Genomic DNA, 24,899 nt, shown 5'->3' on the forward strand with positions numbered 1-24,899 from the left:
AATCGCTGTCGGAGGCACTGGACGACAGTTCACTCATCATGAACCACGTTCGACTGACAGCAAAGGACAGCAGGTGCATATTTCGTGGGTTGCAGTCTGCCCTTGACGTCACGGGCAGACTTGACACGTCACTATGAAGCCGCCCTCTCGAAACCGAAACAGAAACTGCTGGTTGAAAGAAGCGGTATTAAAAATATATCCAATGCATCCACAGGCATCACGACACTCTTTTTAGGGTTCTCGACACCCGTGCTTTCATTTAAAGCAACAACCCGAAAAATTTTAAAATTCATGTCAGTACTCCTTTAACGGGCCAAAATGACCCTTGCTGTGTGTGCTCACTTCAGTGCGATTGACGGTTGCCATTAGCTTGCATTGCACGTAAATCTACTTTTAATTGTTTTCCTGCAGTAAAACGTTGCTCTGGTGTCTTGTCGTCAAGAAAAATGTATTGGTAAACTTTATTTGTCATGTCCAGGAATTCGGGACATCGACAACTAGCGCCATCTCTTGCGTTGCCTGCTGAGTGGCAGCGTCACTGAATGGGAAACGACTTTTAAACATTTATTGTAGTGCAACGCCTCAATATATGCTTAAATCACTTCGTCCATATAATCTAGGAGTCATCATCTCACAGTGCGAGAAGTTTTGCTTTATTCCCATAAACTTCCTGGGTTCGAGAACCACTTTTATGTGCTATGTGAAACTCCGTAGGAGAGAATTTAAAAATTTATATAAAAACAATGCGCCCTCACCTGCTTAAATCACTGAAGTGACCCAATCTCCGTTATTCAATCTTCGTACCTGTGAAGTTTGGCTGATGTTGGCGAAGTTTCTGAGGTTCGACGGGAACTTTTGTAAAAAGGTGCATTGCAGCAAAACCACCTTATAGGGGTGCATGCGCTTTATAGTGTTTTCGGTGACCCCAAAACACATGAAAATGTCTGTGTTTTTATACAAGTTTGTTTTTCTTGAAGCTGCCCAAGATATGGAGGGTATGGATACTGTGGAGTTCTTCAGTTGATAATTAGCAATGAGAAATCGTAGGGTAATTAGAGCAGATGATCAAAAACAAGAATAGTTCCTCGTAATTCAAAGCAAGTAAGAATTAACAAGAGACATTGATACGCATGCGAATCTTCTTGTACTGAGTATATGTAATCAGAGGTGCTAATGAACTTAACAATTTATTTAAAACTTATTGGTGAAAGCGGTCAGTGCAGAAGGACATGTATCATATATATATTTATAGATAGTATTGCAACGTACACCATTGATACTAGATGGCTATCGCATGTAACTAGCAGTAGCTACTGTTATAGCCAATTACTAATAAAATGGATAAAAGATATGGTAATCGTACTCTGGAATTATTAATACTTACACTTAGTGTTAAATAGGAAAGGGGTAAATAAGAATCAACTAATCGGAGGATCGCGTTGTATCACATGGAGTGGATACGAAGAGGATGAAAGATATAAGAATCTTAAGTTGCTAGTTAGTGATTATGGGTATTTTAGCTTAATTAGATATAAGAATCTCAAGTTGCTAATTCGTGATTAGGGGTCTTTTAACTTAATTACTTTGGATAATTAACAAAATTGACAATGACGTACCCGCAAGAATTCACACTGACTGAGGTTTACTCAGCAACATTATGCACATTTGCACCCTGACGATATAAGTCATCACATTTAACGATGAAATCACCAATTTTAAACTCATAACAGAAGGCTTTCAGTATAGAAGCACATGTACATGAAATGTATACAGTATTATTCAATGCATAAAATTAGGATCAGACATACATAATAACACGCTATTATATTTAGTGGTAGTGATCGATGGTTAGTAGTCAGGGATGATTTTGGAAGAAAATCTATGGAATCGAGTGATTAAAGGTGTCAAATGAAATTTTATGCAGGAGAAACATATTTTATCGTTTATTAGTGATCGTTATAGACAATTATCGAGTGTGCGTAGATGGTCAAAAAATAATAGGATGATATCATTGTTTTTGCATCAAATGAAAGCATAGAGGGAGAGGCTGAATACATTAGAATGTTTTGCTAATTGGCAATAAATGACTCTGCAGCACAATTAAAATATTTATTTTTACATCACAGCTGTTATGCCCACCCTTTGTCTGACCCGCGATGCACACAATCATCATCATGCCGGCGTGTTCAGCATAACTGTGCCTAGTTAAGCCAAGTGAATCATAGCTACTCCTAATTAAGCCTACTTGAGCAAGGCAAAGCCTAATTATCCAGGCATAATTAGGTCATAGGCTAGTTAGCCATAATTAAGCCGAGTTGAGATTCTTGTTGCATAGTCCTGCCGCGCTCGGCAAGATGTGCCGAGCAAATGCTAATTAGGACTAAATAATACCGAGCTAATTAGCATTAATTATGATAATTACTTCATTAGGCTTGGATTTACTTCGAATGCAAGCTAGTCGAGGCCGAGCCGCCGAGCCTCGAATATGCGAGACAGGCTAATTAAGCTAATTAAGTTAAAATTAAGTCTGACTTGGGATGCAAGCTAATCGAGACCAAGTCTCCAATGTGCCACAAAGACCTATTAAGCTATTGCATGTCGGTGGGCTCGTTGGTTTGGTAGCATTGTAACGAAAAAACAGCGCATGAATACAGGGACGGAAGGAGTACACACGAGCTCTGTGTGTGTGCCCCTTCCGTCCCTGTCTTCTCGCGCTGTTTTTCCGCAATGCTATTAAACTAATTATTCTAATTATTCTGCTTATGCTATATAACCGACGGTGGTGTGATTGCCAAGCGATACCCAATCGAACCCTCTCAACACCTTGTCTATATTCATGATTTACAATGTGATCCCGTGAACATTTCGTGCATGGGCGTGTGAATGCACGTGTCGACAATTGGCTGGTCAAGCCAGGACCAGCCAAGTGTCGACCAGCTCCCCTCTAGCCCAGCTTTGCGCGACTCAGTGCAAGCAGCGCGAATTTTTAAAATTAGGTTAGCGCAGAATTCACATTAAAGGGATACTGAACAAAATTTTCGCAGCCGAGATAAATGGCCCAATTGAAAGATTGGGTGCTGAAATTTGTTGAAACAACCTTCATTTCAGCCAGAGACTAGCAGAAAATAATGAATTTAATGCATTTTTCGCAAATTGGCGCGTCTAGCGGCCGCGCCGTGAACTAGAGAGGAAGTGACGCGAAACTCGGCGCATACTGACTCGCCAACCGTGCTCGCTGCAAAATCGCTTACCAATCGACATCGCAAGCCGCTACCCGCTGCCGCGCCTCTCTCTCAAAACGTGTTCTCACGGTCGGGAACAACGTTTATAGAACCAGGTAAGTTGCAAAACTCCCCGCGTCAGCCAACCCGTCGCGCGGCGCCGGGACAGCTTCCGGTTTGGTGGCGCTGGCGGCGCAACAAGCTTCCGCTAGCAGACGAAAACGCGTAGTCTGCGTGGCAAACGCCGGTGCAGCCGTTCAGAAAGGGCTCGGTTGTTTACTCGCCGACTGTATATTATCGCGATTTTTCGTTGCGCTGCCGCTGCAATGTAAAACTGAGTAATATTTAGCAGCGGTAAGGCAAAGTCAGTAAAGCTATGGCTTTCAAGACTGTCCAAGATAACTGACGCTTGATAGCATAGCATACGAGTCTGTCCATTACCCTATAAGAAATTAACTATATGGCGCATTCTCGTAGCGTAATTATTTAGCTAAAGCGGAGGCTTGGGCGTGTTGGTACTTATATCTTTTCCTTTTGGACTGTGCAAGTATTGCGTGGTGTTAACGAATAAATCTTTGTTGTAAGTCAGCGCTCTTCTTTGTGTAATCCTTTTTCTGGTGCTCCGTAGTTTATCGCACTATTTTTTTTTTCGATAATTCTTCACTTTCACATTTTGAAGTGACGATTTTCACTCTGTACCGCGACTGTCGTTACTTGTAATTAACTGAGTGGTAAAATCGCCGTGTGTGCATTGCACGCCACAATTTCAGTCCTGCTACAGAAAGAAAAATTGTATTTATTTTTCGCACGCAATGCAGAGAAACAATTTTTCAGATATTGCATGTACGGTGTGATGCACACAAGCGGCACAACTTATTTACAGTCTCAGGCATTAAATCTTATCAAGACAGCTCTAATTAACTGTAAAAAATTATTTACAGCACAATTTTTAGAATCACTCAAATCAAGGCAAGTTCGGGAATATCTCTGGGACGCAATCTTCGACGAGGCTCCTTTCCGCTGGCGACTTCAACCTTAATTCTTATCGTTGACCGTGTGAGTGAAAGTCTTCAGGATGTATTCCTCATGAATGTGCATATCACATACAAGTGATATGTCGGACAGTTTCTTGTCCATACTAGGAATGGCGCGATCCCACTTCGCTCGCTGGTCAAGGTCACGCAGGGCACAAATTGGTTACCAACCGTCTCGTATTTCGCGGGACTGTCCCGGCTTTTTATACAGCGTTGCGAGCCGTTCCTGTCGGGACAGCTATGTGTCCCGGATTTATTGCGTACCGTCCAGTTAGAACTTTTTATGTGATCCAACGCACGCCCGACAAAGGGCGTCACGCTCCAGAACACAAAGTTCTCACGAATAGCACGCACGAAGCAATGTTGCGGTGGCTATAGCGGTGGCTGCCAAGGGCTTCAGTTACCTTGTCTGAGCTTCTGTGCGAAACGCGACAACTTTTACGGATACATTCTCCAGCAAGAGGAAGTGTTGCGAGCAGCACGTAGCCAGCTGAAGAGGCCGAAACAATGGACACCCCCCTCCCCACCCGTCCCGACTCCCTTCATTGAAGAGTTGGTAACCCTAGGCACAAAAGAAATGTCGGGATGTCTCGGAACAGAACATGTCGGCATGGTGAAGACACGCAGCATATCTGAAGCACAACAGAAAACGCCAAGCTGTTCGCGCAGAAAGCAGCCTCCACGGATACTGACGCGACGCGCCGCAACGCCGGCTGAAGAGAGCGGAGTGAGTGAATCCGGTTGCGACAGCAGCGCCACATCTGTCGCTAATGGCGGCGGCGCCGCGCAACATCGCTCAGTTTTGCAACTGACCTGGTTCTATAAACGTTGGTCGGGAAGGTGTTCTTGAGAGGTGGAGAAAGGGAAGTGGCAGAGCAGGAGAGAGCGTGCCGGTTGCCCCCCTCTTGCTGGAGCATTCGACGTCACGGCCGTCGACAAGCGCACTGGCGTGCAGCCGCCGCGCTCTCACAATCCACTAAAAATACGGCCAACTGCTCGAAATTACGTGAAATAAACGCTGTTTATAGGAACAGTCGTGTCGTCCGAGTCGAATGTAAGTGTTTTCGTAGCTTTTTCATATTTTTGTTCAGTATCCCTTTAAGAATAACTTACTATAATGTTGATCTACATTCGCACCTTGGCATGAAGTACATTACTGATGAATGGCGACGATGAATTCAACATATTTTAAATGTAGGGGTGTAAGCTGTCAGTGTAGAACATAATTAAGATAGATAGATAGCTAGTATATCAATCTATGCAGTTATAGTACGATGGCGGGAAACAATAGAATATTGTTAATTATTAGCAGCTATAAATGTCAATAATTCGTAATCAATTATAATTATTCGTTTAATATAGATGTCATTTATCACTGACATGTGCCACAAGAAACATTTACGAGAGATCACGATTTAAAGGGACACTAAAGGCAAATAACAATTTATGTCAGAGTGAAAGCTTAATGTATGACGACGTCTAAAATGGCAGTATTATCAACAGCAGTGCCCTACTTACCGAGAAATTAAGCTAAATGTATCACACGATGAGCGCCACGAGTGGGACATTTTGGAGGTGATCCCGATGAGGTGGGAGAGTCTGAATACAATTAATCACTAGTAATCAAACTAGCTGCAATAAAGAAAGAACCTTCCATGCATCAAGACACGTAATAAAATGCTGCTTGTTCGTTTCTGTTTGATTAATGGAAAAAAGAACCTTTTTGGCGTTGCCATGGGGAACGGCGCGAGTGGTTCAAAGCTTACATTTTCGCCGAACTGCGCTTCGCCCGGCGCCCTGCTTCGCTCACGCGGTCGCGTCTCAATGGTAGTTTCGGTATCGCGTACTGCCGCGTGTGTTTTTGCGCACTCGTGAAAGTCGCTCCGATAAAAAGCTCGACAAAATGCCGCATGCATGTGATGTTGCCGGATGCCCGAATGGTGCACGCTGCCAGTGCACGCCGCCGCGCAGTAAAGGCGGGCAACGTTGAGCACGGCAACAGTGACGTGCGAAATACCGCTTTCAGGCGGGTGATTTGAAGTGCGCTAACGCGATGCGGACCACCAAAACGTGATTTTATTTCAAAATAAGCACTTCCTTGGCATAAAAGCAGCCCTACGAGGTTTCTGGACCGCTGTTTCAACAACCAACGTCGACTTAATATTTGCCTTTAGTGTCAATTTAAAGGAGTACTGCATTGAAGACAGCGCGAAAATTGGACGAAGGCTAAGGAAAAAAAATTAGGCATCCCACGCGTTGTGGGAATCGGTTTCATGCGAAGCAGTCATCGAGTACTTTTATGCTGTATGTTATGGCTTTGAGCGAAGCGTTACGAGGTGGATCGACGTGTTTTTGTAAGTGTAGTAGCCGTGTGCACAATGTGGGCTTACCAGGCGCGTCGACAACACTGGCGTTTAAGGGGTAACTTACGGTGCGACATAACGTCAGCCCTCACGTTACTGCACATACGTCAGTATTATCGAAACTAAGTACACTTTATGCTGCAATCATGTGAATATCATACGTAACTTTCGTTAATGTATTCCTCCAGGGTTGAGAAATGCTTCAATATAGCTTGCTGAATTATAGGAATAAAAAGTTCGGCAGATCCCACGTACCGTGGGAGTCGATGTTATGCGAAGCATGCGGCGGGTAGGTGGCTGGCGTAACTTTTAAATGCGAAGCATTTCTTAGCGAACTTCTGCGACTTTGAGCGTGTCTATCTATCTATCTATCTATCTATCTATCTATCTATCTATCTATCTATCTATCTATCTATCTATCTATCTATCTATCTATCTATCTATCTATCTATCTATCTATCTATCTATCTATCTATCTATCTATCTATCTATCTATCTATCTATCTATCTATCTATCTATCTATCTATCTATCTATCTATCTATCTATCTATCTATCTATCTATCTATCTATCTATCTATCTATCTATCTATCTAGCCGCCTACGACTTTGTGCTCTCCTGGTCGCTTGGTTCATCGAATGTGCACCAAAACTGGTATGGCGTAACATGACTGTATGACGAACATAAATGAGAAGTCATAACATGAAAATCATGACACGCATGTCATGCACAGCATGATTTACATGCTACGCTCATGCTGCGCTCGTGGCCGTTTCGCTAGTTTGATATACACCAAAATTGGTATCTTGCGACATGACTGTGTGGCGAACATAAATAACACGAGTTAACATGACAATCATGACACGCATGTCATGTACAGCATGACTTACGTGCCACGCTCATGGTGCGCTGGCGGCCGCTTCGCTAGCTTTACATACACCAAAATTGGTATCTTGCGACGTGACTGTGTAACGAACATATAACACGAGTTAACATGAAAATCATGACACGCATGTCATGTACAGCATGACTTACGTGCCACGCTCATGGAGCGCTGGCGGCAGTTTCGCTAGATTTATATACACCAAAATTGGTATCTTGTGACGTGACTGTGTGACGAACATAAAATCACGAGTTAACATGACAATCATGACACGCATGTCATGTACAGCATGACTTACGCGCCACGCTCATGGGGCGCTGGCGGCGGTTTTGCTAGATTTATATACACCAAAATTTGTATCTTGTGACTTGACTGTGTAACGAACATAAATAACACGAGTTAATATGAAAATCATAACACGCATGTCATGTACAGCATGACTTACGTACCACGCTCATGGGGCGCTGGCGGCGGTTTCGCTAGCTTGATCTACCCCGAAATTGGTATTGTGTGACGTGACTGTGTAACGAACAGAAATAACACGAGTTAACATGAAAATCATGACACGCATGTCATGTACAGCATGACTTACGTGCCACGCTCATGGGGCGCTGGCGGCGGTTTCGCTAGATTTATATACACCAAAATTGGTATCTTGTGACGTGACTGTGTAACGAACATAAATAACACGAGTTAACATGAAAATCATGACACGCATGTCACGTACAGCATGACTTACGTGCCACGCTCATGGGGCGCTGGCGGCCGTTTCGCTAGCTTGATCTACCCCGAAATTGGTATTGCGCGGCGTGACTATGTGACGAACTGTCACGAACATAATAACACTAGTTAACATGAAAATAATGACATGCATGTCATGTACAGCATGACTTACGTTCCACGATCATGGCACGCTGGCGGCCGTTTCGCTAGCTTGATCTACCCCGGAATTGGTTTTGCGCGACGTGACTGTGTGACGAACATAAAAACACGAGTTAACATGAAAATCATGACACGCATGTCATGTACAGCATGACTTACGTGCCACGCTCATGGGATGCTGGCGGCCCTTTCTCTAGCTTGATCGACCCCGAAGTTGGTATTGCGCCACGTTACTGTGTGACGGACATAAATAATAGGAGTTAACATGAAAACCATGACATACAAGACGATATATGCAGCTCTTTGCTGGCTGCTTCGCATTACATCGATTCCCAGAACGCGTGGGATCTGCCGGCTTTTTTTTAGTGAGCGACACGTTACAAAATGATACTAAAGATCTGTATAAATTTTATACGCACACATATATATGCTTAAGAGCCGCATATGTGTTATATAACCAGTTGTTTACGGTTGGGTAACGCTGCCAATGGCAACGTGGGTATTACCAACACCAGAAGCGTTAAGGTGACATGTAGTGCTTATACGTGTCCCGAGAACACACGCACGTTTCACGAACCCGTGTGCATGTGTGGAAGAAGTTCTTGACAGTTCTTGAACAAGGGCGTCATCACCGTGATCAGTGAGCACCAGCAGCTGGTCATGACTTGTTATAGTATCCGGTCGTGATCGTGGTGACGAGGGGTCCATGTGTAGTGAAGTATGTGGTATAGTAGAGCTGTTGGAATTCGTGGATGCCTCGGTCATTTCGTGGACAAATTGTCTGTCGACATAGCCGGCGACATGTCGGAACCTGAAGCCACCCTTCGCGTTGGTGAGGTATAGGCCGTCGAGGCTGGTAGGCCTGGATAGTGCTACGCAGACCAACATCAGTGGCTGGTGTTTGTCGTATTCGTAGGCTACCTGGGCGCATGTGGCCTACGTAGCATAATCCACAAAGCGGCTGTCAATCAATCTGGCATCATTCTCGTTCAGCATGAGGCCATCGCCCAGCCTCGTAAGAAATGAAGAGGAGACTGCGTCGTTCTTGTGGACGAAGTGCACTTTACGGTGCGGTGATGTGGATATCATATGTAACTTTCGTTAATGTATTCCTCTGGGGTCGAGGAATGCTTCAATATTGGCCTCGAGGCCCACCACTGGAAACGCCGGCGCCACCGTCGGCGTGACGTACTTGGCAGGATCACGTGGTCTCAGCGGCCGCGTCGGCTGCTTGTGGCGCACTGCCGCGTGCTTTGAAAACGAATTTCAAGTCCCACATGCGCTGTGGTCTGTTCAAATTTGGAAGTTTTCTCCCATTTTCTACTCAATTGACACCATTATAATAGAGTGGCTGCCTCCGAAGGCGACAAACATGGGGCTCTACCGCTCGGTGCCGCGGTGCCGCGCTTACGCAAAGGAGCCCAGTGTCAGCCTGCACTGGTAACCGCGGGACAAGAAACAGCGTGAAGCATGGGTTGTAAAGCTAAGAACCGGCAAGTAGCCATCCGCTACGAGTCTTGTGTGCAACAAGCACTTCCGCGACGAAGACTTTTACTGCGTCGGGCCTGCTATGTTCGGTGAGTAGCAGACAGCGCGCACTGAGACGATGGCTCGCGCGCGGTTCGCGCCGGCAAATGATGCTTATCTGCCACAGGATGATAAAAGCGCTACCTTTTACCACGTGCGATGCCATCTCAGAACCCTCCAATGCGACCTCTTGATCGTCGGCCCCGTGCTCAGCGTCCACAAAATCGGCTGCAGATGCGCAAGTCATTGTTTAGATACGTTCAATTAAAAAACGCACAGGGTCCCTTATGCATTCGTTAAAGATGACTAGAAGGCGAAAGCCATCTTCTTCTTGTCAGTCGATGCACTGATTCTCCCGCGCCCCCCTCCTAAAGCGTTCTGCACCTAACGCGGTTTTGCACGGCCTCCGTGACCGATCACGGAGGCAATGCAAAGCGACCATGACGTGTGAATACATCATCATGTGACGTCACATTATGTTACGTCTAATGACGCTATATATTTTGGCGATCTGTGACGTCATGATGACGTCTTATGGTGACACCATCACGTGACGATTATTTTTTGCATCACTCGTGTTGACGCCGCCGACGCAGGACGCCGACAGGCAACCTTCCCATTTGATGAGGCATGCATTGCTTCATAAGCAACATAAACTTTGCATTGCCTCCGTGATCGCGCCGACCGGCCAACCCCATGTATTTTCTTGGAGCCTCATTTATTTACGTGGGAAACATGCCATCCTGTTGGAGTTAGACACGACACTGCTGCCAAAATTGCTGGGGTACACGCCAAATAATTACTATCGTGTTTTGCGGCTGCTGGTTGCTGCAATACCTTCTATTTTATTCACCGCTATTTCAAGTTCATGTGAGTCCTAGTTCACAGCCGACGTTTGCAGAACAAGTCCGGCAAACGTCCGGCAAACGTTACTGTATTTTCTTTCTTTTCCTAGGCGTCGCATGCTACTACATGCTCGGTCTCGTAGACTGGTTCTCCTTCCACCAGCAATCTCGAAGTGGTGAGGCTCTGGTCTATGAATTTGTTGATGACAGAGAGCGGCAAGTTCACTGGAATGCAGCGGAACGATAATTAGGAACCATTAAAAAAAGGCGTCTCATCTGCTCACGTTTTGTGTGAGCACCAAACGAAACGAATGCGCTGAATAAAGAAACAGAAACAGCGGCATTTGCCCGCTGAGAAGAGCGATCAATACGTGCGAGACAACTTGTCAAATGAAATTGAAACGTACCCAAATTTAGACCGAAAAAGAAAAAAAAAGCCGGCAGATCCCACGTGTTCTGGGAATCGATGTAATGCGAAGCAGCCAGCAAAGAGCTGCATATATCGTCTTGTATGTCATGGTGTTCATGTTAACTCCTATTATTTATGTCCGTCACACAGTAACGTCGCGCAATACCAACTTCGGGGTCGATCAAGCTAGAGAAACGGCCGCCAGCACCCCATGAGCGTGGCACGTAAGTCATGCTGTACATGGCATGCGTGTCATGATTTTCATGTTAACTCGTGTTTTTATGTTCTTCACACAGTCACGTCGCGCAAAACCAATTCCGGGGTAGATCAAGCTAGCGAAACGGCCGCCAGCGTGCCATGATCGTGGCACGTAAGTCATGCTGTACATGACATGCATGTCATTATTTTCATGTTAACTAGTGTTATTATGTTCGTCACATAGTCACGTCGCGCAATACCAATTTCGGGGTAGATCAAGCTAGCGAACGGCCGCCAGCGCCCCATGAGCGTGGCACGTAAGTCATGCTGTACGTGACATGCGTGCCATGATTTTCATGTTAACTCGTGTTTTTATGTTCGCCACACAGTCACGTCGCGCAACACCAATTTCGGGGTAGATCAAGCTAGCGAAATGGCCGCCAGCGCTCCATGAGCGTGGCACGTAAGTCATGCTGTACATGACATGCGTGTCATGATTTTCATGTTAACTCGTGTTATTTATGTTCGTTACACATCACGTCACAAGATACCAATTTGGTGTATATAAATCTAGCGAAACCGCCGCCAGCGCCCCATGAGCGTGGCACGTATGTCATGCTGTACATGACATGCGTGTCATGATTGTCATGTTAACTCGTGTTTTTATGTTCGTCACAGAGTCACGTCACAAGATACCAATTTTGATGTATATAAACCTAGCGAAACCGCCGCCAGCGCCCCATGAGCGTGGCACGTAAGTCATGCTGTACATGACATGCGTGTCATGATTTTCATGTTAACTCGTGTTATTTCTGTTCGTTACACAGTCACGTCGCGCAATACCAATTTCGGGGTAGATCAAGCTAGCGAAACCGCCGCCAGCGCGCCATGAGCGTGTTACGTAAGTCATGCTGCACATGACATGCGTGTCATGATTTTCATGTTAACTCGTGTTATTTATGTTCGTTAGACAGTCACGTCACAAGATACCAATTTTGGTGTATATAAATCTAGCGAAACCGCCGCCAGCGCTTCATGAGCGTGGCACGTAAGTCATGCTGTACATGACATGCGTGTCATGATTGTCATGTTAACTCGTGTTTTTATGTTCGTCACACAGTCACGTCACAAGATACCAATTTTGATGTATTTAAATCTAGCGAAACCGCCGCCAGCGCCCCATGAGCGTGGCACGTAAGTCATGCTGTACATGACATGCGTGTCATGATTTTCATGTTAACTCGTGTTATTTCTGTTCGTTACGCAGTCACGTCGCGCAATACCAATTTCGGGGTAGATCAAGCTAGCGAAACCGCCGCCAGTGCCCCATGAGCGTGGCACGTAAGTCATGCTGTACATGACCTGCGTGTCATGATTGTCATGTTAACTCGTGTTTTTATGTTCGTCACACAGTCACGTCGCGCAATACCGATTTCGGGGTAGATCAAGCTAGCGAAACTGCCACCAGCGCTCCATGAGCGTGGCACGTAAGTCATGCTGTACATGACATGCGTGCCTTGATTTTCATGTTAACTCGCGTTATTTATGTTCGTTACACAGTCACGTCGCAAGATACCAATTTTGGTGTATGTAAAGCTAGCGAAACGGCCGCCAGCGCACCATGAGCGTGGCACGTAAGTCATGCTGTACATGACATGCGTGTCATGATTGTCATGTTAACTCGTGTTATTTATGTTCGTCACACAGTCATGTCGCAAGATACCAATTTTGGTGTATATCAAACTAACGAAACGGCCACCAGCGCAGCATGAGCGTAGCATGTAAATCATGCTGTACATAACAAGCGTGTCATGATTTTCATGTTATGACTTGTCATTTATGTTCGTCATACAGTCATGTTACGCCATAGCAGTTTTGGTGCACATTCGATGAACCAAGCGACCAGGAGAGCACAAAGTCGTAGGCGGCTGGATAGATAGATAGATAGATAGATAGATAGATAGATAGATAGATAGATAGATAGATAGATAGATAGATAGATAGATAGATAGATAGATAGATAGATAGATAGATAGATAGATAGATAGATAGATAGACAGATACGCTCAAAGTCGCAGAAGTTCGCTAAGAAATGCTTCGCATTAAAAAAAAACACTGTATCGTCGGGACGGCAGATCACAAAGTTGCCATGCGCAAAGTTGTCATGCGCAAAGTTGCCATGCGCACTTGTAAGGAAATTGTTTTTGAACTGCTCTGATAGCGTCCGCGCAACAGTAGTTGTTTGTTTACTCAGAAATTCTAATATTTTTCGGCCTAAAGTTCACAGCGCGGTGCCAAAACGCGCTCGTAGCAAGAGCGAAACCATCAGTACGAACATACATGCAGACGCTCATACATGCAGAGGCACCGTCAGTCGTCACGAACCCGTGCGATCGCTGGCTTGAGGCTTCTTTCTGTTATGCTCCGTTTGGTTATACAGGCAGTCTACTCTAACGAGATATTTCACATAGTTTGCACTGAGCGAGTGACTACCTTTCACGCAAGAAGCCGGTTCAGGGGTCTCCAACGCGGTGACAGCGTGAAGCGGGTGCTCAATATTGTGCAAAGAGACAGCGACTGTAGACTATCTTGTGCTTTCAGTTCGTCGAAAATGATTATTTTGACAGTAAAGAACACAGTTCATTTCGAAAGTATTTACAGAAATGCCCTGGAGGGCTTCCGCGAGGTGTTTTTGTAGATCGCCGACAGCAAAACCTATGGGGAGCGCGCCGGCGGTATCCTGCCTAGCACGCAATCGAGGGGCGTCCGATAGAGGGCGACTCCGTAACTCCTCGAGGCCAATATCTTGCTCAATCATAGGAGTACAAATGTAATCCTTATAAGACTGCTATAAAAGCGGAGCCAACACTGGAACTACAGACGTTAATCTGATATAACGCCTGCATCGTAGGAGTACACATCGTAGGAGTATCATGTAGTGTTTGTTGCGTTCTTTTAAGATTAGACAGCCAGCACCACAACCACAATTGACGTTGCACCGATATAACGCCTGCGTATGCTGTTTTTCCAAACCAGTTTATAGACCTGGCGTGGCTCTGTGGTAAAATATCTGATTGCCACGCAGAATGCTTGGGTTCGATTCCGGCTGGGATCCAAATTTTCATTCTTTCCATTCGTTGAGTCAACGCTGCCGATGTTGGTTTTCCTTAAAGGCCAACTCCGGCGATTTTTCGAGGTCGATGGATCTCAATGAAATTCGCTGGGTACGTTCCTTTGCACGTTTCCGTCATTTGTGCCAAATTACAGGCTTGAGACATGCGAAGATTGTTTGCGAATGAATTTTAAAGATTGTCTGCAAACGCCCTCCTGGCTTCTCACAATTATTGGCAACATTGCGTCTGTGACGTCAGTGTTGGGAAGGCGGCGGAAGTGACGCAGCCTAGGGCACCGCTAACTTCGGCTCTTCGGCCGCTACAGCGAGCGTCTGCTGTGCACAAAGTGACGGACAGCGTTGGTTTGGCCGGCGCTTCGCTGGTCGTCCCGGCTGTCACAGTTTTCATACTCCGCGCCGGCGTGACCGGCATGCCTTGCACGACTTCCGGTTCGTTCGTAACAACGTCTACGTCATACGTAGACAGTACACTCGGTTGTGTTTCGGTGTTGCGCTTTTTTGCTTATTTATAATTATTCTCCAATTTGCCGAGTATTTCTGCTATCAGGCACGTAACAGGAGCGTCTCAGGAACATAAAAGCACCATTTCTTTGACATGGCCAAAAAATCGCCGGAGTTGGCCTTTAACGATCTAGCATTTAAGTTACCAATGTCTCTCCTCGCTGTTCCTGGGTAGATATAAACTGTCAATCACCTGTGGCGCATACCCGTACCCCGCGGCCCGTGGTAAACGGGTATGTGCCACACGTGTCTAGTGGAAAGGGTTTGACGACGTACGCGACGGGATTTTAATGTTATTCGTGTCCTGAAGCGGCAATCATATTCGTGAAATACTCTTACCCTCCCATGCAAATTTTGGTCTACACCAAGTTAAGGAGGCGATCGTGAGTGCACCCAGACGTAGATAGATAGATAGGAAGATAGATAGATAGATAGATAGAAATGCTCAAAGTGTCGAATGTTAGCTAAGAAATGCTTCGCATTTAAAACAACACAAGCGCTGGCACATTGATGAGTTATGCAAAGCACTGGGAGCGAAAGAGCCTAATGCAAGAGAAACAAATTGCAGAAGGCTGTGTTGAAGGGCCAGTTGCTACAGTTGGCGCCGTGGGAGCACTAAACGAAAAGAACACTTTGAATATTCTTACATCGTAAAACAATTCACATATCCGCACGCATGTGCATATATCTGTACGCATGAAACGTGAAAGCAATAACGCAGTCAGTGTAGGCATTGCCGACCGTATGTGTGTATATCGGACGTAGCACTTAAACGGCATGTGCGTTACCGCGTGCCGATGCCGCTAAGACGTTCTGTTATCATCAATATGAGCCGAACACCGAATTAATGTTTAGTGTACGAATGCTTGTAATGCATTAATCTAAATGTGACGTGCTGAATCGCCATAGACACATTTCCGTTTGAGCATTTGTTGTGAAAATTTTGCGCTTGCTCGCTGCGTTTAGCCGCTATGGCCTATTTAAAAGGCAATTTCGGAGTTGCAGGTCATCTTGCTCACGACTGTACATATCTGCGGCATACATTCACTTGCTAGCCAACACGCGAAAGCACAACCAGCGTTGCGAGCGATGTGCACGCGGTCTATCCATACTTTATTTCAGTATACGTTATTTTAGTAAACGCCGACTATACTCTCTCGAGTACTCTTTGAATATCACAACCTCACCTTGAGCTGGTCGACAGTGTCGATGGACGTTGATTCCAAATGGATCCGCGAATAGCATAGACCGCTCCTGAACTTCATCTAGGAAGCCGAATTGTAATGTTTTATTTAATTTATGCTGTAGGGGCAGGGGACACGGCCCCAGCTCGCACGGGACAAATTTTGTCCCATGTTTCTATTAGTCATCTCTAGAATTGACGAAGCCTCAAAGCGGTGAAGAGAAAACTGGGTACACGCAAAAACCAGATGTATGCACTAAGGGACAAGGAAGACAAAGGCACTAACACTATGGGTAGGATAGCTTAAATAGCTGAGGAGTTTTACGGAGATCTGTACACTAGGCGGGAAAACCAGGAAGATAATGTAAGAAATAGTAGTAGCCCAGAGGAATCGGACATCCCACCGGTAACGACAGGGGAAATAAAGAAAGCCTTGGAGGGAAAAAGAGACAAAGCGCCTGGTGAGGATCATGTAACATCAGATCTGTTGAAAGAGTGGACAGACTGTGTTATAAAAACTGGCCACCCTGTATACAAAATGTCTCTTAACGGTGGGGGTACCCGAATCTTGGAAGAATACTAAGATCATCTTAATCCATAAAAAAGTGGACGTCAAGGACTTGAAAAATTGCAGACCGATCAGCTTATTGTCCGTGGTCAACAAGCTGTTTACAAAGATAGCAGCTAATACAATTAGGACAACATTAGAATTCAGTCAACCAGAGGACCAAGCAGGATTCCGTACAGGCTACTCGACAATAGACCACACTGACACTGTCAATCAGGCGATAGAGAAATGCGCGGAATATAACCAGCCCCTATATATAGCCTTCATAGATTACGAGAAGGCACTTGATTCGGTCGAGTATCAGCAGTTACGCAGGCACTACGGAATCAGGGCGTCGACGAACCATATTTAAACACACTGGAATAAATCTTAGGTTTCGGTATACGTTAAAGAACCTCAGGTGGTCAATAATTCCGGAGCGCTCCACGACGGCATCCTTCATAATCATCGTGGTTTTGGGACGTTATACCCCAACAACAACAATAATAATAATAATAATAATAATAATAATAATAATAATAATAATAATAATAATAATAATAATAATAATAATAATAATAATAATAATAATCAATCAATCAAACGTTTATTTAATGTACTCATGAACAACCGTAAGGTCTTTGTACTGGCGCACGAAAAAACAAAAACAAAAAAACAAAGGCAAACATTCATAATAAAATATGAGGGATAAAAAACGTTATAAAATTGCACATATACAACTATGCGCAGGCAGAAAAAAAAATGTCAACAGTGTACGAGGCTATGTAAGTGCAGTGCCAAGCTCGGAGCAGAACAACGACTGGGAGCTGTGAAAAACATCGAGCTCCAAAAACTAAGCATTGTAATGACGTTGTATCCTGCCAATGGTCGAATGTTCACAGAGGCAGGCGGTTACATGAAAAGGTCTATTCTCTCTGGTCAGCTTACGTGGAATTCGGAAATTAAGATAGTTGAGCAGTACAGGGCAGGGTATGTACCATGCACAAGCTTGTAAAGAAATAACAGATCAGCGCGATTTCGTCGGCAGCAAAGTGATGGCAATGATAATAATCCAGCAGCGTTAGAACGAGATCCAGAGTCATTTCTAGCAAAACGATGGTTGTAAATGCTTAGGAATTTTTTTCTGGACTCGCTCAATGGCGTTGCTGCTGGAATTAGGAATGCCATTCCAGATCACAGATGCATACTCTAGTTGAGGAAGACATAGCGCGGTGTACAATTTTCGGAAGGGCACAGGAGAACGAAATTCTCTAGACATTCTGCAAACACAGCCTAGGGTGCGAAGACCCCGCAAAGCAACACGCTTAGCGTGAGCAGAAAAGTGTAAGGTGCTATCAAAAAGAACACCTAGATCATCGATCTCACATACCTTACACAACGACACAGAATTGACAAAATATAAAAATGGCACACTAGATGTTTTTCGAGTGAAACTCATTACCTTGGTTTTTGAAATATTTAGGGAGAGGTTATTGCTCCTGCACCATTCAGAAAAAAGAACACAAATAAGATTGCAGCACGCGACAATCGATAACTGAATGAATTTCCTTAAATATCTTTAAGTCATCGGCATACAAAAGGAAAGAAGAATTCCGAATGACAGAAGAAACATCATTAACATAAATTAAAAAGAGGAGTGGGCCCAGTACCGACCCTTGAGGAACCCCACTAGTAGCTTTATACAAAGAGGACGTTTGGCCATTAACGGCAACGTAACATGATCTGTCAAGAAGATAGCTATGGAGGAGATTCACAATTGAAGAATCAACATCAAAGTGTGCAAGTTTATCCACAAGCAGCGAATGGCTGGCAACATAAAAAGTTTTGCTAAGGTCACAGTAAATAGCGTCAACCTGCCCTCTCTGCGAAATAGGCGTGGAGACTTGCATCATGAAACTGGCAAGATTAGTGACAGTTGAGCGGCCAGCGAGAAACCCATGCTGATTCACAATCAATTAGTTTTTTACATCAAAAGACAATATTTTGTGAAGAGCAAGCTCAAAGATTTTGGATGCGGCACAAAGAAGGGAAATAGGGCGGTAGTTCGAGACGTCACTTTTACAGCCAGACTTAAACACTGGGAAAACACGAGCAGTTTTCCACATGCTAGGAAACGTTGAAGCATGCAGACACTTATTAAATATGGTAGTCAATACTGGTACAAGTATACTGCCATAGGCTTTTAGTATGGCAGAGGGGATGCCATCTGGGCCAGCTGAAAAGGATGGTTTCAAGCGCTTAATGCATTCTGAAATGGAATCTTCATCTAGCGACACAGCATCAGCTGTGCCAACTGCCTTAACCTGTCGACCGCTACTAGCTACAGAGGCTGGAGACTTATAAACAGATGAAAAATACATGGCAAAACAGTCAGCAACGGCTTGAACTTCTACTCCATTTGGGTCCAGTATCCTGAAGGACTCGCCACTTTTGCTCGACCGTTAGCGCACATACTTCCAAAACTCAGCCGGCCTGTCAGACGCGCTTTTTTCTAAAAATGAAATTTATAGACTGTGATCCCGTTTGTAAAGGCGTTTACAAAGAGTACCAAAACGACAGAATTCTTCCTTCAAATGAGTTGATGGAGAACGTTTATACTTCCCGTGTGCACGATCTTTATGTTTCAGTGCACTTATAAGTTCTGATGAGAACCAGGAAGGGTATTTACAATGATGAGGTGTATACTGGGGAATGAACTTGCGCATGCTGGTCAAGATAAGCTCCGTAGACTGATCGACTTCATCATCAACATTGAGTTTGTCAGTTACCAGTGACCAATCTGTGGTGGACAAGTCATAGTAAAAACCAACGTAGTCACCTCGCTTGAAGGCAAATCTGGGTGTTTTGTTGATTTTTCTGGGAAAGCTTGGTTTTTCTGGTGAAATACAGAGTGTTAGTTTGAGTGGAGGGTATAATAATAATAATAATAATAATAATAATAATAATAATAATAATAATAATAATAATAATAATAATAATAATAATAATTATTATTATTATTATTATTATTATTATTATTATTATTATTATTATTATTATTATTATTATTATTATTATTAACACTTGATACTGGTAGAGTGTTGGTTTATATGTAAACTGAATTACCAAAAATGAAAGCTCAAAATCATTATGTTCAACCTGGTTGAATGTTTTCTCCGCAGTGCATTGGTTTAAACCGCACTCGTCTGAAGCGTCTAGTCGTGTTTTGGATTTCTCAACTTGCAATATGGCTGAAAAAAAAATACAAAGACCAGGAGAAGTCATTTCTTGACTTGTACCCCGCGAAAATACACACTGCGGTGTAGCTTTTGGCATGCGACAGCAGCGCGAGAAGACGGCCTAGCGAGCAAAGCAAGCAAAACTAGAGGAATATCATAACCTTCTCCCTTTATATATGTTTTCTTTATCCTGCGACAAGAGCATCTGTAATTCTGAAGTGTGCACGTGCGCATTCACGTGGACACTTGCGAATTATTAAAATAAGCAGATGATAGAATATGCACAACATTAATTTAGACAAAACTCGGTATGTGACACTATCGTGTTAATGATGAATCGTGTGTACAGGGTTGTTTTTCACGTTTTATTTTTGTTGTCCCCTAGCGGCCTATGTAAATAATAATAATTTAAAGGATTTTACGTGCCATAACCATATTGTCATTATGAGGCAAGCCGCAGTGGGGAATTCTGTAGTAGGTTTAAACACTTGGGGTTCTTGAACGTGCACCTACATCAAAGTAAGCGGGTGTTCTTGCATTTCGTCCCCACTAGAATACGGCCGCCATGACAGGAAATCGAAGCCGCGACCTAGCTGACGCTAAGGAGATCACAATAGCCTATGCTCTGGAGAGACATTCATTAATCAAACTACTTTAACGTCCTTAGTCAATTGCATTGGTCGTCCCACCCTCACCCTGGAGCATATTCCACCTCACCCGTTGTTGCACAGCCTCCGGGTATAGGCCCACTCGAGTTTTGGTACCAATGGTGTTCGCGACGCTGAAAGCCGGATTTTTAAAATCACGAGCCATACAACGCTCTCGCCTTAATGAATGATAGTTAGTTAGCACGCTTTGACGGTGCGAAGTGTTTACTGACATGACGATGACGATGAGGGATGCCAGGAAACCGAAGAATTTCATCATCTAAGACTTCTGACAAATTAGGTCAGTAGATTAGTAGGTGAACATCGTGTCTACCAAGTATGAAAATAATAAAAGGCAGTCCGTGCATCTCGGAGGGGGCCACACTTGCTGAGAGGTGTGAGTCACGCACTACAGCGCACTGCTTTCAGCGTCGTTAATTGCAGCACGTGACTTCAGTTAACCTCCCATTGCGAGACGCTCAATGCGGTCATTCTAAAGACGCCGCGAAGAAAAACAGAAAGAAGGTGGGGCTCGTCATGTAAGCAAAACAGGGCGCATTGCCAACGATACGTAAGGGAAGGCAGGGAAAGAACTCTACAAGCGGAGGTCTTTCCCTGCATCGCCTTGGCAAAGGTAAGGCCAGCGTTATTAATAATATCTGGGGTTTTACGTCCCAAAACCCCGATATGATTATGAGAGACGCCGTAGTGGAGGGCTCCGGAAATTTTGACCATCTGGTGTTCTTTAACGTGCACTAATATCGCACAGTACATGGGCCTCCAGCATTTCGCCTCCATCGAAATGCGACGGCCGCGGCCGCGTTCGAACCCGCGACGTTCGGGTCAGCAACCGAGCACCATAATCACTGCTCCACCGCGGCGGACAAGGCCTGCGTTGACAGCAATGTTTACCTTCTGGCGGCACGGTAACGGGGCAGTTCAATACCTTCGAACTCTTGCAATAGTGAACAGCGAACTTATTGACAAAAAAAAAAAAAAGACGTTCGTGAAAGGTTGCTCAGCTTGCCCCAAACATCGCCTGGTGAGGTGCTACGTTGTCTTACGGTAAACAAACACACGACACAGAGAATAAAAATAAAACGGCTTTTCGAGAACTTTTCAGGTCCTTTGCTCACATAAATGAAGTATTGCAGCTCGTAATCAATATATTAAATGGGTCCTGACGAGGGGCCTTTTAGCCAACTTTAACATGTACAAATAGAAACGGGCTACTCTTTCCCGAATAAAGCTGGCCGCAAGAACCGGGTTTCAAGCCGCGACCTCCTATTTTCTGCAGACCAGCATAGGCAGTCAAACAAGAAGGCGGGTTTCTCGATACTTTATATGAATCTAATCTGTTTCATTACTCTTTCACCAACACTTAGCAAAGAGGGAAACGCGGCATGTGTAGCATGTCATGCGTAAGGCAGTGCACTTTCCGACGTATAGTTCTGTTATTTAGAAACAAAAGCGCGCTTTTAAAACTAAAGCGACTTTATTAAAACCATTCTTTTTAAGAAGATCAACGAACAATAATCTGCTTGCAAAGGTATTCTTCCTTTACTTCTGCTGCTTATTGAGCTTTAAAGAAAAATGGCTGTGGCAGCCAATATAACACGGCTAGGCGTCTTTACATAATAGCGCAAAATATTGATTTTATAAATTGAGGCCAACAGAAATTGGGGACATCAAGACTCCGTCTGCACTTGCAGAAACCCGCGATCGTCATCACCGCCTCCTAAGCTTGCATTATTTTCTGGAACCTAGTTTTTTCACATTACAAAAACAGCAGCGCTAAAGCACGTCCTTGCTTTCTTGTAACAAACCCGTCGGAGCCAACAACAATATCATCGGACGAAATATATTGAAGGGGCAGTGGATGAGAAGAAGGGCAGCACGCTCTTTCGAGAGTTCCTAGCTATCAAGCACAGCCAAGCGACTTGTATGTGTGCACCCTTTCAGTGCAACAGAACTGCTGACTCACGGTCGAGCAGCCCAACCGGCCGCTCGTCGCATGCGTTGCCGTTATCACTCGGCGACTGAGGTTCGCGCTCGCTGGTTGTAGGGGGTATCGTCTTCGTGCTCTTTTTTATGTATTGTGGTTTTCTCAATCCGCGCGATTACGGCAAGCGTCCTCGCGCGAATTTTGAACGTTGAAGGTCCGTACGCCACGTGGTGTGAAAAACGGTGAACTAGAAGCGATGTCCCGAATTCCTGGGTATGGTCTAGCGTGCGCGCGGGTGGGCTGCTGCTGCTCTCTAAAGGGCTAAATCGTACGCAGTTTGCAGCTTACAACCTCAACTTACCCCGCCTGTATTCGCTAATCAGAAGCACACGACTCACCGCGAGCACATGGCTTAGGTCACTTTGCCAAAACTCTCCTTGCACACCGAATAAAGCATCTGTATGCAGCGAAGGCCAACTTAATCTGTAACTAAACGCCGCAATCAGACAGGCGCGCTGTTATGCAGTTATTTTCTCACTGCCTGCTTGCTTCCCTTCCATTACGTGCATTGTATGCTCTAACCATCTTTCCCATTCAACGCACACTGTGCCTAAACAACATTTGTAAAAAGTTAGCTCAATCATTTCTGAGCCGTTTGTTTCACTTCCCGCTATCAGATGTTTTCGGCGTCGCAGATAACGTCTTCCTGATCATCTCGACCTTTACCTCAGCGTTTCAGCAGCCAGAAAACGGGCGGTGCGGCATGATTAAGCCATAAGTAGCCGAAGCTGCCCAACTGATATGTTTTTTTGGTACTTTACTAAAGTGATTTCTCATGTCGAGAACAGCAGATGTCATTGGTGGCGCCAGACGGAATTATCCTTAGTTTTGACAACCAGTGTGGCCTACAAATTAAATATTACGGTCGAAAGCGCTTAGACACCCTTGGTCATAAAATGTGAGACCGTGAGCAGTTCTGGAAACTCATTCATGGCAGCTGCGCAGATGTGAGGTAACGAGTGCGGCGCCGTTCAGTATAAACGTTTCGACTTGCTTTAGGTCCATAGCTGTTCACTACACGCGATGCGCGCGGCCCATGGCTACGTCCGAGTATTCTGTGCCGATTATTTGCGCGTTCACAAAATGAAGACTGCTGAGAAAAACATTTTCGTTGCGCAAATTTTTTTTCCTTGCTCTTTTTGTTGTTGCCTACCTTCAGAAGCTACTGTCATGGGCTGAGGATCTTCGCGACACCTTCGAGGTCTGCTAGCATTGCTTTATGCTCCTCAAGGAAAGCCTGTCTAGATCTAACTGCGATGAGGTAGACCAAGCCTTTCTTCAGGAAGAAGAAGCGATTGCTATCTTCAACAGGCGCGCCCACCTTTCCTCTGATAATTGTAGGCGAGGTTCTAGGCTGCAAACTGTGTACACGTTAGCCCTTTAGAGGGCGGCAGCAGCCCACTTTCGCACACGCTAGACACACATAAAATCTGAGAACACATTTTTCTTGACGGAAAGCCACCAGAGCAAAGTTTTGCTGCAGCAGAATAATTAAAACTAGATTTACGCAGAATGCAAGCTGATAACAACCATCAGTCGCACTGAAGTGAGCACACACAGCAAGGGTCACTTTGGCCAGATATATCTCGTGAACAAAGCAAATGACGACGTATGATATTAAACCATGTGTTCAATGACATAAGCGCTCTTCGATAAAAAAATTTCGTGAAAATTGAGAGCGGAACTTTTTTATTTTCTTTTTTGAAAATGAACTGTTTAAAAAAAACTCACTTATTTAACTATTTTTTTTGCGCTGCCCGTAGTAAAATGATCTTCCATGTAAATGTTGCAAAGACTCTTTTCTATTTTTGACACTGTTTTCATGTAATGTTTGAAATAGGAAAGGCGCCATGGTGCTTCAAACTTAGGACACTTTTTTGATTTCGGTCGTGTTTGCCATTTTTTGACATTTTCTTCTTTTTGAGGATGGCATAAAAAAAAAACATGGATGTAATTCACAGTAAGGCGTATTAAAACCAGCAAAAAAAGTATCGACACATCATTTATAGTTCGCGTTAAATTCGGCCATGAAACCCGAAAACATTGCAGTGAGCGAAAACAGGAGGCCCGCGCCGCCACCTTCAAATATTTTTTTGGCGCGCTGGGGGCGTTTCATCGAAATAAAATTTTCGGTTCCGTGCACTTTGAATGTGCCACATAACATATAAAAGACCCAGGCAAAACAAAAATATCGACCGGACAGGCATGTTCGATCTCTCGTCATGGAGTCACCCTGGAGCGACTCGTCTGCAATTGCGTGCTCGACTACAACGTATAGTGAA

Source organism: Rhipicephalus sanguineus, chromosome 5 (genome assembly GCF_013339695.2).
Source record: "Rhipicephalus sanguineus isolate Rsan-2018 chromosome 5, BIME_Rsan_1.4, whole genome shotgun sequence".
Lineage (NCBI taxonomy): Eukaryota > Metazoa > Arthropoda > Arachnida > Ixodida > Ixodidae > Rhipicephalus > Rhipicephalus sanguineus.